The 15044-nt window shown below is 33.9% G+C and overlaps 1 pseudogene; it reads right to left on the minus strand.

Moving 5' to 3' along the window:
- Positions 1-7083: 7083 nt before the first annotated feature.
- On the minus strand, positions 7084-7426 carry LOC125392290 (large ribosomal subunit protein P1 pseudogene; annotated as a pseudogene).
- Between the last annotated feature and the right edge of the window lie 7618 nt (positions 7427-15044).

Below are 15044 nucleotides of genomic sequence, written 5' to 3' on the forward strand. Positions count from 1 at the left end.
TTTCCTGTTTACTGTTTATAATTCTGAGATTAATGCCAGAGGAGGGATTTGCAAGTATAATTTTAACTGATAGCTGAAGCTGTATCTCAGTTTTAAAAACCTTTTAAAGACAGTATTTCAGAATGTCAACATGAATGGAAGTGTCAAATTGATGCTTAATACTAATTTGTTTATTTATGCCAGTCTGCACTTAGATGGTAAAAAGGTAGGAATCAAAAAATAAAGGTTCTTTCTTTTAAAACACTGAAGTAGATGTCCTTTTAGTTCATTGCCATAAATTTCATTAGTGTTAATTGGAGATTTGCATGTGCATTGAGAAAATAATATACCTCATTATTCTTGAGTAACAGCTACTGACTTTTAAAGGCCATTTACAATGTGTGACAGAAAACAAATAAAGCAACCACTTAGCATTAGGAAACTTGCTTTATTTTCATACAGAAGAATATATACCAAAAGTTTTCATGAGCATTACTCTGCCTTGGTTTGAAATTTAGTTTCAAAACACCAAGATCTTTGAAACCTATGCTTGCGGCTTAACGAGTTAGTGAGAATGTGAGGATGTGTAGCTGTATGTTGCCTTGTAGGTGACCTTGACTCTCAGGAATGTAAGATTCGTGCGCTCTCATCTCTCAGAGTTTCATTCGCCCTTTTATTGTGATTTGCATTTGCTTGATGGTAACAGCTGTCTGTTCTGTTTTGCAGTATCGATTGTCTGCTGTTTCTTCACAGGGGACTGTCTGTTCAGATCACTAGTCTCTTTACTGGTTTGGGAGCATCTGTGTATAGATGTTCAATTCTAATTTATTCAAATATTTTAAAAACTAACAGTTTTCCTGTTAGACAATTGAAATAAAGTTAGTCCATTGTCTGCATTATCTCTTCATTTGGTGATTTTCTTGCTCTCAGAAAGGTATTTAATATCATGCATTCTCAATTTTAATTCTCAGGTTCTGTCCTGTGCTTCTGAAGAATTCTCTTAGGCATACCTATATTTAAATATTTTCTACATCTTTTCCCCTGGTAGTGTCAAAGTATAGGTCTTGTGATAAATTCTTTGATCCTTTTGGATTAATTTCTGTGCAAGGTAAGGAATGGGAATTAAATCTGTTCTTTTGAATGTAGAAAATGAGTTTCCCAGTAACCATTTTTGACATGCCTATTCTTGTAATATTTACATTTTTGACAATTTTGTCATAAAATTTATTAGCTGGAACGCTGTAAGATGATTTCTGCTCCCTGTCTGCAATGCTATTACCCAACAGTTGTTGCACAAGTGTCCTGATGCCCTTGTCATTAAAGCTCTGTAGAGTTATTGAAATCATCTATTTGGTAGCTTTAGCATTTTTTTAGGCTTAGATTTGTGTTGACTATTCTGGGTTATTTGTTTTAATTTTCCATGTGAGGTTTATTATTTGATTTCCTACTCCCATAAAATGATCATTGGAATATTGAAAGGGATACTGTGAAATCAGAAGACCATTTTTTGTAATATGGATAATGATATTCCAACTCAATCAAATCAGCATGGAAAACATGAAGAAACAAACAACCAATTTAGTTGAGAAAGTGGAGAGAAAGACTTATTGCATAATTTGAGGGAGGAGGCTCTAAGAGGTGTAGTCACCGTGGGAACCAACATGTGTTTTCCTAAAAAATTAAAAATAAAAATAAGTATAATCCAACTATACCATCCCTGGGCATATGTCCAAAAAATTCTGTATTTTTAATGGAGATACTTTCACATATGTTTATTGATGTACTATTTACAATAGGTAAGGAAAATAACAAGCTTTGATGCCCACAATAGATAAATGGATATAGAAAATTCAGTACATATATATGGTTGTGTTTTTAAGCTGTATACAAAAACTAATTAGGTGCTATTAATTATATTTCAAAAGATATATAGATATACACAAAATCAGATGGAGACTTATCTAAATAAATAGAAATCTCACAGACCTGTGTTATCTTCTGCCAGTTTCTTAAAACCATGGTTTTATACTGAACATTTCAATTGGTTTTATTATATGAATAGTATACATGACACCTTTTATTTGAAACTAGTATAAATGTAGCATTTCAATGATTCTGTGGTATTTTTGGAGTGGAATTTATCATCACTTTCAGAGAGAGGCATTTTATTCTAAGAAACCTGGCAAACAATATTATCACAGTTTAGAAGATATAATGATTTTCTAAAAGATTTACATCTGGATATAGATAATTTAACATTCTTAGCTTTCAGTGAAGCCTAAATAATCTGAACATATACAATTTATTCCATAACCTTTCTGATGTGCAGAAAGAAAAAATATTATATATCCAGTTATCTTTCTAACCAGAAAGATTCAAAACATTGTGAGATGATAGAGTCCTTACTGGTCATTACCAATGGAAGAACTTTAGAATCAAGACCTGAATTGGTCTTATTGGCTGAATGATAATGATAAGCTATTACCTGTTCTTGGAATCTTGAACTCTAGATTACTATTTTAAGACAAAATTTGTGAGAAACAACATGACTTAAAACATAAAGATCTTAACATTGATTAAAATTTTAACACGTTTTGATGAGTTAATAATTTTAACTTATTACATGTTCTGCTTCTTAAGACATTGTTTCTTTTTGTTTGTTTGTTTGTTTTTGATTTTCTACTTGAGCAATGGATTATTTCCTACCTAGTCCAGAAATCTGTTATGATTCTTGTTTGCTAAAGTGTGGCAAAGGGACTATAGGATCTTAAAAGCAGATAAACCTAAGTTCATTACCCCTGGATTCAAGTCACAAGCTCCCTTGATTCTAAAGATTAAGCATGCCAGGGTATACTCATCAGTACTGACATTCATTTCCCTCAGTCTGGTCTGCCCCCAGAAAGTGTCACCTACCTTTTTGGCAAGTCTTCCAATTTCAAATAATCTGATAGAGAAAACCCATCACAAGAGTGCCCCAAAGATTTGCTGATGCAGACAACTTGGCAGCCAAGATCAGCGACTCCCTGCTTCTATACAGGCAAGCATTTCTGTCCATTGGAAATATTACTGCTCATGTCTTTCCATTTTTAGAACTAATCAACTGCTTAAATACCATTTCATATTTAGAAACCAATTAATGAAGGAGAAGAGAACTTATACACCATATATTTTCTCACATTGGTAATTTGGAAATGGGGTTATAATATTAGCCTCAGGGTTTGAGTTTAAAGTGATTTTGATTTGATGTTCCCTGGCCTTCTTTGGCATTCTTAAGATCCCCCAAACACTCTTGTGTTAGTTTCCTTCAACATCTCCTTAGCTTCCTGACTGTCCTTCACTAGTCTTTGAGATTTCCCCGTAGGATTCATAATAAAGCAGGTAGAGCAAGGACCTCAGGGCCACAGACTTAGAACTGCAGGATTTGAAGGACAAAGGAAGTCCAACCAGCAAGAAAATTTTGTTCCTCACCAAGCATAGATTCTCTCATTAATTAACACAAATAACATAAGGAAGAATTAATAGACATGAAAATTTATCTGAAAATGTCTAATAATTGTAGTTGAAATTTATTTAATAGTGATTTCCTCAGTTGCATAATTCAAGCAAGGCGTATTCTATACACATGTCCAAAGACTTTAAAGCAGACATGGCTATAAAGTAGATGTGACTTAAAAGCAGACGAACTGTCATTGTAATTTCTCTTGTGAAGCATATGTTTGGCTAAAACATATAGGAAAAGTGAAGCCACTTTCCTGTTTTAAGCTTTTCTATTGTCATGTACACATTATAGCGGATGTTAGCATAAACTCCATTCAAAACATTTTCAATCAAATTATTGATGAATAACATGGCTTGCAAGGAAGCAGCCCTTAATATTGATTGGAATGGTAACTCATTTTGATAAGTTAGTAATTTTAGATTACTGTGTTTCAACTACTTAACACATTGACTTTTTCACTTTGACAATAAACTTTCACCTGCATGGTCTGTAAATCTGTAAGGATTTTTGTTTCTGAAACTATGGCAAAGGTGTTATAAGATCTCAAGAGATAGTTAATATCAGGTGATTAATCCTGGATTCAAGTCACAAGCTTCTCTGACTGATGATCCATGTCAGCATATAACCAGAATAATTGACATCAATTTTGAAAGGTCAAAAGCAGGTTCCTATGGTATTTTGCCCTTGGGGAGGTCAAATAGTTATGTTTCCAAATTATGAATTAATAAGAATTAACCACTCCTCAAGTATTAGTCAGTAGAAGTGCTATTTTTCTTCTTAACATTAAAAATGCTCTTAATTCCCCTCCTACTTCTGTGAGATATGTTCCTTAGGCTTGCTGTTACAAGAGTGAACCTGCTCTTAGATTTTAAGTCAATTGTTTCCCAGCCATTAAAAGGAGAATAGTGTGTTAAAGAATTAACAGTCTCTTTGGAGGCCCCAGAAAATGGATATATCTATGAATATGTTTCAACAACTTTTCACTTAATAATTTTAATGAGATGAACTATTTCACTGCTTCCATCATTATTAAGTGTCAGCAAGTGGAGCCTAAAATCACTCTCTCCACAAAAATTGAATTTATTGAAATATTTTTATAAGCAAGATGGAACACTATTTGAAAGATATTAATGGTGAGCACAAAAACATGGCTCTTATTCAAATTTAAATCACCGAGGAGTGGAGAATATAGAGAACTATCAAAAAGACATACATCTATCATTTAGATCACAAAAGAGTGAGTAGATATGTATGGATTCTGTGTCTAAACAAAGAAACAGTACTCTACATGGTAGACACAATAGAGTGCAACACAGAGCAGGCTAGACTTTATTCCTCATGTCTTATAATTAATATTTTCTAAATTAATGGATAAAAACCAAGTTCTTTACTGACTGTAGAACTCAGGATAATTTAGATGAACAATGTTAAGGTCACTGGCCACACTGATCTTCAGAGTTACCTTTAGAACAAGCATTTGTCCTGTTCATTCTTGATTCAGAGCTATTCTAACTCGACATTTTCCCTTTTACCTGATGCTCAGATACACTGTTTCCTACCTCAGATGTTTTAAACTTTGTGGTAAAATCAGTAAACTCTGTGATTTCTGTCATGAGTTCCCCTTGGGAACTCACTAGATATCCAAAGAATTTCTCCAAAAAGTATTTTTTAAACTGAAAATAGACTTTTGATACAACACATCATGCTTAAGTTTTTCTTTCCCCAACTTCATACCCACCCCAATCCACACCCATTTTTTCTGTCTCTCATTACAATGAAAATGAGATAATAGTAATGATAACAAAAAATAATAAGCAAAAAAAACAGAAGAAAAAGAGTCAAAGTTGAAACAAAAGAAATACTTATAAACTCTGAAACACACAATCAGAGATACAGAAAACTCCTAATAACAAATAATAGGATACCATAATAAATACATAAAAGATCTGTAAGAAAGGAAAAAAAACCTTATGAATAATGTGAGACAAAGAATCTAAAAAAATTCCAGAAATAACCATTGAGTTTGTTTTGTGTTGTCTATCCACTGCTGGGTTGGCCTCCCTCATCAGTGACTTGTACATCCAGTGAGACTCTGATGGAGAAAACTAATTTTTCATTTCCTGGTGGCTATCAATTAGAAGTAGTGTTTATGTTAGAATGGGGGCTTGTTGCTACTTCCCTCTCTGAGATGATATTCCATTCACCCCAGAACTGTGGACACCCCATGTATGCTGACACAATCTCTGTGTTCACCAATTTCTTACGTTTTTGTGTGACTGGAAGACACAATATTGGTCTCGTCATCCAGACCCTCTGGTGCTTACAATCTTTCTGCCTCATCTCCTTCAGAGATACCTGAGCCCCAAGAGTAGAGGTTAAATTGATACATCCCATTTCTGACTGAGTGTTTGAAGGTTTCTCAGTCTCCGCATATTGCCCAGTTGTGGGTGTCTATTCATTTCCATTTACTTCAGGTTAACATTTCTCTGAAAATGACTGGTCCAGACACTATCAATGGGTATAGCACAATGTGATTAGGAGTCATTTTATTGCTATACTACTTCAGCAGGAAAATAGCAGAAAATAGAAAAATTATATCTATCCAGTCTCAGTTTCTGGTATATGCAAGCAATGTCAGGGGTGAGCTTCATCTCATGGAGTAGACCTTAAATCCAATCAAATTCTATTCTAATTGTCAACAGAAAGCCTTCACTCAGTAACTGATGGAAGAAAATGCAACTATCCACAGCCAACCAGGGGACTGAGCTCTGGGAGTCCAGCTGAAAAGATGGAGGAGGGATTATATGAACAGGGGGTGAAGATTTTGACAGGGAAACCTACAGAGATAGCTGTCTGGGCTAATGGGAACTCATGGACTCTAAACAAACTGCTAGGGAGATTTCATGGAACTTACTTAGGCCCTCTGTTTGTGGATAACAGTTAGTTTTGTAGCTTGGTCTGTGTGCAGGCTGTTAGCAGGGGACCAGGACCTGTCCCTGTCACATGAGCTGCCTTGTTGGAAACTATTCCCCATGCAGAGACGCCTTGCTCAGCCTTGATGCAGAAGGAAGAGTTTGATTCTGCCTACATGTGAAATCATGTGCTTTGTTGATTTCCTTGAGAGGCCTGCTCCTTTCTGAATGGAGGAGTGGATGGAGGAAGGTAGGCAGAACCTAGGGGTGATAAAGTTTTGTTCCTTATTAATGCTTGCACAATGAAATTTTGAGGGCATAAAAGGATTGATAATAACTTATTCAAGAATGCTTCAGGTCTGTTTTCATATATCATAATACATACCTAGCTACAGGATTCTATTATGTCCTAGGGAAACTTCTGTCTTAATTGGAAACAGCCACTAAAATCTAATTAGAATTGTCAAACACAAGAAAGGACAGCATACCAGCAAATTGTACAAATATTAAGATTTATGCCCTTAAATGTTCTGTACTCTCATTATCAACTTATCAAAATATATTATGAGTAATAAATAGCACATGTATGAACATTTTTATTGATTTGTAGAATATGTTGGTTTGTTTGTATTTATTATATTCATTTTTTAAACAGGTTCAGCTTTTTATTAGACAAGTTAACAAAAATTTCAGTCAAAGGCCTAAGTCTATGTCATCATCAGACTCCTTGAATTCTTCCTTCTTTGCTTCTATTTTCTTTGCCTGAGCTGGGGACGCAGTGATGGGAGAGAACAGGAACAGATGATTCTGCTGGAGCAGGATCAAGAGCTTCTATATCGCTGATGAAACTCCCAATGTTGACGTTAGCCAGAGCCTTGGAAAGCAAGCCAGGCCGGAAAGGTTCAACATTGACCCCATCTGTTTTAATAAGGGCATTGATCTTATCCTCAGTGACTATCACCTCATTGTGCAGGATAAAGGTTGAGTAGAAGCACGTGAGTTTGGATACAGAGGCGATGATGCTGATGGCCTGCATGGTGTAATGGAGGCCCTCATCCCAAAGCAGCCTTGGCTTCCTTGGAAGACCCAAATACATTGGCTGAAGAGAAAACTCTACTCATTGTTTTAAAAGATGTTAATAGTAAAAGTGTGTGTGCATAGTACTGGATCAAATAAATCATATTACAAAAGCGTGAAAATGCCCCTCATGTATCACCTCTTACATATATACATATATATGCATATTTCAAACTACTGTGATTGTCAAATTTTCTTAATAAAAATGAATAACTAATTTTTATGTCATGGACACTTTGAACACCAATGTAATGTCAGCGATGATGAAAATGTCACAAACATAAGAAAAGAATTAGAAGTACAAAAGTCAATCTGTCTTTAACAAATATGCCTTTGTTTATAGACTATATTGGGATTCAGTTTAGAACAAAGAATGATTTCCATATCATTCACGACTTCAGGAAGCATGAAATATTGACCCTATTTTTCAAAGAACAATCAATTTCTCATAAGTTATAGCAAGTAAAACTTTAGATCATTCTATAGATCAATTCTTAGAATAAAGTACCATTTTTAGATGAAGTAAATATATTAATAATGATTTGTTTTAAGTTCACTTTGAAGTTGTGAGAAAACTTAAATATTTTGCAAATATATTCTGAAGACATAACATAGTAAATAAAACATAGTATTCAATAACTATTGTTAGTACCAAGGACAAAAAAAATAAAGAAAACAACAAAATTCTATCTAAATATACTCTACCTTCTCTTTATTTGGGTAGACTCCAGTATAAAAATGATCCTTGTCCGTGGCAATTTGTAAAACTGAAAACACAATGTGAGGTATTACAAAATTTTTAGACTCATGAGAAACCAGTGCAGTATGTTTAAATTTCAGAGACTAAGTTTTCAATAAAATGAAAGGTTTCAAAGTTCTATAGGGTCCTATCATTTGAATTTGATACAAAACAGATATTGCAGAATATTTATATACTGCATGAAGCTATATTTCTATGATCGGTTCTAAAAAAGGAGCTAAACAGTCAATAGCTAGGCAAGAGGTGTAGGCAGGACTTACATACAGAGAGAGGAAGAGGAGGAGATGAACTGCAACATGTGGAGCCAGACACACAAAATGGGAGTGAGGTAAAAGCCATGTGACAGAGCACATGTTAAAAATATTTGGGTTAACTTAAGAGCTAGAAAGAAGCCTAAACTATAGGCTGAAATTTTATAATTAATAGTAAGTTTCTGCGATATTATTTGGAAGCTGGTTGGCAGTAGAAAGAATAACTTGTTACCCAAGATATACACAGCTACATGAAGAAATTTTTAGCAAATATTCAGAAGACATTCACACATACACACACACACACACACACACACACATACACACAACTAATGTATATAATAAAATGTGTGAGGAAAGAAAGACACTGATGCTTAAAATTCTTATTCATTGTTGGAGTAAGAAAAATAGTTTTTTTCCTAATCTAATTAGGGAATCAGCTCTCTTGAAGACATTATAAATGAAAAAATATCATATTTTCTACATATTAAATTTGAACAAGTTAGTTCTTCTGTTATTGGTTTCTACATTATAAAAAGGTGACTTTGAAAATGTAATATAGTATTAAGAGTACACATACAGGTTATACATTATATTTAGGAGTCTATAAGTAAACTGCTATTGATTTTTGAGAAAGATGTCAATGTTTTCAATGAGATTAATAAATGTCCTTTCAATAAGTGCTGTTTCAATAACAAAATTTACATGATCATTAAACATAGGTGGATATTTCTTCATACAATGTGCAAAACTCAACTTAAATTTGCTGGGAAATTTTAACATAAAAGATAAAACTGCAAAACTCTCTGTTAAATAGTGCCTTCTTAACGTCAAGACTCAAAACAGTCATGTATGAACACATACATACACACAAAGCTATGCATATGATTGAATGGCATTGCTACCTTGGAGGCTAGTAGAGATGTGAATTTTATTGTTGTGTTTTGTTTCTGCTGGAGGGGGGTGTTCAATTCTCTGCTTACAGGATTCCAGAATTTTAAGATGACATGATTAAGTGTGAAAGGTTTAATTTTACTTCATTATATGACTTACTGGTTTAGATGTCCGAGTTAGTTGTTGAATATATTAAGGCAGTGAGCCATACCAGCTTCTTGACATTCCTTAGTGGAAGTGAAATAGAGTGAAAGATACAAGCAGTTCTTGGAGTCAAATGCTAAATCCTTGAGCAGTATAATCCCATGTTGAACACATTAGCTTGAACTTAGAGTCTAGGTTTCCCAACTTATTTTATGTCTCACCCATGTTTCTCAATGCTGAACAGTACAAAGTTTGAAACATTACCTTTCCAGAGTCTGCAGCAGTTGTGAGCTATTTTAATGACACTCTGATACTTCAAAGATTGACAATAAGGTTTTCCCCTGCATCAGCCTTAGAGATTTGGGAGGACTGGAATATTTATAGAGACACAGGAAATATTAGAGAGGGTCTAGAGAGATTCATGAACGCTTTTGGATCTAGGAGGGAGAGAGAGAGAGAAGAGGTCACTGTTTTCTTCTCTGCTCCTTCTTTGATCAATCAGGTTTTAAACCCATTTCTGACTCTTGAGATTTTATAAGTAATAGAATAATTTGAATAATCATTACATGTATGTATTCTTCTGGCCAGGATTCACTGTATAGTCACTTAATCTGAGTTTCTGGATAATCTAGTTCACTGAAAGTATAGGATGCAAAATGGAAGATTCTTTTACTATGAACTCTAGCTTTGCTTCAATGAAATTAAAGGAGAAGAATTTTTCAGCTGCCATCTTTCCTATCTCTGATGCTACCACCATGTGCTTCTGTCCCCTACCCAAAATTCTTTAAAATTGTTTTCCTGGGAGTACACTGTGATTACTCTTTATGAATTCCTTTGTATGACTTTGAGAAGTCACTTCTTCTATGAGTCAGGCAACTTGTGTAAACCAATTCCTCTAAGACCAATTCTGAAAGTTTCCTGTGAAGACTAGAGATTGCATTTGCTACCCACTTCTTAGGACACTTGTCTAGCATTCCCTTGTTGATTCCCAAGAAAGCAATGAGTCAATGTCATATTACAGTTCCAACAATTGTTACAGAAAAATTCAGATTCTAACTGGTTCAAACAGTGAACTTCTACTTTCAATCAGCAGTTCTAATAACCTTCAGTTCTACTCTGTTGATAATTTTCTGTGATTTTTAGGTTCTCTTCTAGAGAATGCCAATTAGTGGCATTGATATCAGGTGAAGCATATGGCAATGGCTTTCTATCTTTTTGGAGTACTGATGATACTATTAGAATATCTGTACAAAAGCTGAAAATTCATAGAAGTCAATGTAATCAGTTTCCTGGGCCAGTTTTTCAGTTTAATAATAAGATGATGTCTTCCATGAACAAGTGGCAATAACGAGGCTAAATCATGCTGTGAGCTATGATGTAAGTTCTTTAGAGATTTTGGTCATCCCTGCCAGCCTCAAATTAGATCAGAAGCTGACTGCGTTCTTTTGAACCAGGACCTGTTTTGTGAAACTAAAATAGAACATTAGAGAGGATAGGAAGAAGTTGTGAATATCACTGTCTTCCATCAATGAAATCTAGAAGAGATGTAAATATCTAGGCACTGTAGTCACCAAAATCAGGAAAATAAAACATGTTCTCTATATGTGAAAAAAGGCTTTAGACTATCAAGATTCAATATCTGAGATACATGTTTGTTTTTTAAAAGAGGTCTAGAATTTTCTATTGCAAAGAGTAGTGGATGATCAAAATTATTATTTTCAGCAATATATATAATATTTATATGACTTTGCAAACTTAAGGTTATGTATGATTCATGTACATTCTTTATAATCCTGTAGAACCACACTAATCACTGTTTATTTCTACAGAAATTAGATATAGGTAGTATAGTGTGATCATTAAAGGCTGCCAATTGTTATGTGTGACTATTCTCCAAAATAAGCAACAAACATCTTTGGTAATTCAATTGTGACTACTTGTAGAAGGATTATCCCAGTTGTATTTGTTGACTATTTACATCTCCTCAAGGGTAGTGGAAAGAGTCCCAAGACCCTCAACTGAGTATCTAGTTTCCCCCCATCAACTGATGTGTGCACCCTATATTAATTTCAGATGATCTTCAGAAGGTCTACAGCAGCGATTGTCGTCAAGTGTATCAATATCCTTCTGGGGAATCAGAGGAACCTTTCATAGATATCACCTCAGTCTATCTGAAAACACATATATTCCCACTACAATTAATAACAGTTCTGAAATTAGAGTTATGAATTAGCAATAAAAATAATTTTGTGTTTGTGGGAAATACAACATAAGGCACTGTATTAAAGGGTCATAGCATTAGAAAAGCTGAGAACCGCTGGACTTGAACATATGGATGTGGAGAAACTAGGATTTGGGGTGTGTTATCAGTCTTTCTGGAGAAAGACTTTCCAGTTTGGTGTTCAGAAAAAGATCACGCTCATCCTTGCTAGTAAATTATTAGCTAGACTCTGCAAGTAAGCCCATTAAACTGTTTCCCACAATACACTTTAGTGGAATCATGCCTAAATTTGAAATTTTAGCCACACAGTTATTGAAAATTAGAATCATATGTAGAATCTAGATTTTCTAGTTCCTATATGTTTCCATACCATTTCATTGATTTCTGCAAATTGTATAATGACATAAATAAAGTTGATTATATTTAATTGTTCTGTAGTTATTTATATGCAGTTCTTAGTGTATGTTGCTGTAGTTATGCTATCGTTTTCGGTCCTTGTGTTTTTCATGGATATTTTTAAGATATATATATTATTAACTTTAATATTGCATTATTTTTTTTGATTCCCACTAAATTTAAACGGCATCATAGTAAATATATTTTATTTTTATGTGTTTCTGTCTAGAAATCCAAAAATTATAGCAAATTTATTTTAGGAAACTCCTGTATAAACTACAATGAAATCTACAAGTCATGATTTGTTAGTATTTTGATGTGGGAGTCCCCTCTGTGTGCTACGATTACTATTAATGAATAAAGAAACTGCCTTGGCCTGTTGATAGGGCAGAACTTCGTTAGTTGGGGAAAATGGAACTGAATGCTGGGAGGAAGAAGGTAGAGTCAGAGACACGCTATGGATCTGTCGTTGGAGATAGATGTGCTGAATCTTTGTTGGCAGACCGTGATCTTGTGGTGATACATAGATGACTAGAAATGGTTTAAATTAATATGTAAGAGTTAGTCAGTAAGAAGTTAGAGCTAATAAGATAAGTAATGATATAATTAATATAGTCGCTGTGTGGTTCTTTTGGGTTCAAGCTAGCCGAGCGGCCAGGACAAACAAGCAGGACTTCCTTCTTCTTTATTTTAGTTATAGAATCTTATTTAAATAATTAGATATTGATGGCCCCAAATTAGGTCTTTAAATGAAAATTATAAATTGTGCAACTCTAATAAATTGACTATACCTTCTGGACCATTTGTTTTATACTAAGAAGTCAAAAACGAATATATCAAAATAATCTCCTTTTAACTAAACTATAGTTGAAAAGAAAGTATCAGTTAGCCTTTGTATGTGATTGATGAATGACTTATATTTGTGTAAAAGCATTCATTTCTTTCAACCTTTAATATATTTGTTTCATGGTTCTTTCAATTTCTCTGTCTTCCTTTTAATCTTGGATGTGTCACTTAATAACCACAAAAATAACACTGAAATAACAGAAAAGACAGATAAAATGTAAGCTAATATCAGATATTACAGATTTATAGATAAATACATTGTAGTCTTTTCTTGAAAGTAAGAAACCTTTAACTAAATATAATGAGGGGTGAAGGTGATTTTCTGCGTTATGTCATGCAGTGCTGTCAAAATAAAATATTTATTTTTCATTGATAGTAGGAGGCTTATGGCAACATTCCTCTTCCTTTTGAAATATTACCAATTAAATAAAACATGAGTTCTAGAAAGATGTTTGCTTTCATTTCCTTATATAGACTTCAACATTCCGTGTTTTCTCTTCTACAGTATACCCTAAACTGATTTCTAGGACATATATTTTGCTACCTATCTAGCACTTGAATTTCAAGACACATAAAATTTAAAAAAAAATTAAGTTTCAAGAAGCTAAATGATTCTAGATAAGTTTTTCTTCTCAGGAAATAGCAGTGAATAAACCATTTGCAGATGAATGATATGGAATGAATATGAAATGCACACAATCAGAATCTTTAAGTCTGGAAGGAAGTATAAAATAGCATATTATATTCACATTTAATCAAAAATAGTACATATGAATTATTAAGACCACATTTTTTTTACTGCAGAGTATATCATTGTTAGTTTGCACTAGCAAATATCTACTTTATTTTGAAACTGGGTAATGATTTTATTAATGTAAAATGATAGTGTTGGCATGAGGGATGTGTATATTATTATATCTGCTTGGGACTAATACCATGTCTCAGTCTACAAAGATTCTTTTCACCGAGTCTAATAGCTTGAGATCAATTCTAAGGACTCACATGGTGTTAAGACATGTCAACTCCCTTAAGTTTTCTTGTGAACCACAACACGTGTGTTATACTTGCACACACACACATACACACATATTCTCACTCACACACAATACACATATGTACACACAGACACACATGCACACACACACATATCCAAGCACAATTTTAGTAATAAAATAAAAAACAATTGACACATATCTTTGACCTAGCCTATCTATGTTCTCTTTGCAAATGAAAAGGGCAAAGGTAGCTTACCTGTGTTGCATGCACATCTATCAAAAGTAACTGATGATGATGATGAGTGAGTGAAGGGTTTTCCTGCATGCTTGCCTATTTCCTGGAATCCTGTGTCGTAATAACTTTACAGGCAAAATTTTTCATCCTAAACTCATGGATTCAGAAAGATTAAAGAAGGGAAATTCAAATTTGTAAAGGAAATTCTGTGTGCCAGAAAAAAAATAAAGTAGAGAGGAAGCTACCTGCTCTTATTCTCACCAAGCAGAAGCCTGAGTCTGGCCCTGGACCCAGTACATCACAACAGGAAACAGTCACTGTTGCATTTTCTCTATGCTGCCTGAAACTGTTACCCTATGAGGATATTTTGGCTGAAATACATATCGTAAATCCGTATTAGAATATCCCAAATTCCAAAGTAGGAATGTATATATACAGGTGTATATTGTTTGCAGGAATGAGACTTTAATGTGTCCATGAAGACAGAGTTAATGAAAGCAGACAAAACAAAGTAAACAACACCAACCACAAGAAAGAAAATCTGTGATATCTTTTGTTTATAAAGCTAAAAAGTGAAACCAGTGTCCCTAGGGCTAGAATTTTCTGTTCTTCCCGTATTTTTTGCACATAAATTAATGCTTAAATGCAACTATATTTTTAAAGAATTTCAGACTTTCTCTATCTCTAATGAAGATTTATCGTATAATCCTATCATTAGTTTTAATATGATTCTGTCTCCCATGGTACTATAATATTATACAAAGAAAATACGTAAATGTGCACCCTTGTGTGTGTGACGGGGTTGCGTTTGGTGCACCCGGAGAGAGGAAATCAG

Source organism: Myodes glareolus, chromosome 12 (assembly GCF_982192425.1).
Source record: "Myodes glareolus chromosome 12, mMyoGla1.1, whole genome shotgun sequence".
Lineage (NCBI taxonomy): Eukaryota > Metazoa > Chordata > Mammalia > Rodentia > Cricetidae > Myodes > Myodes glareolus.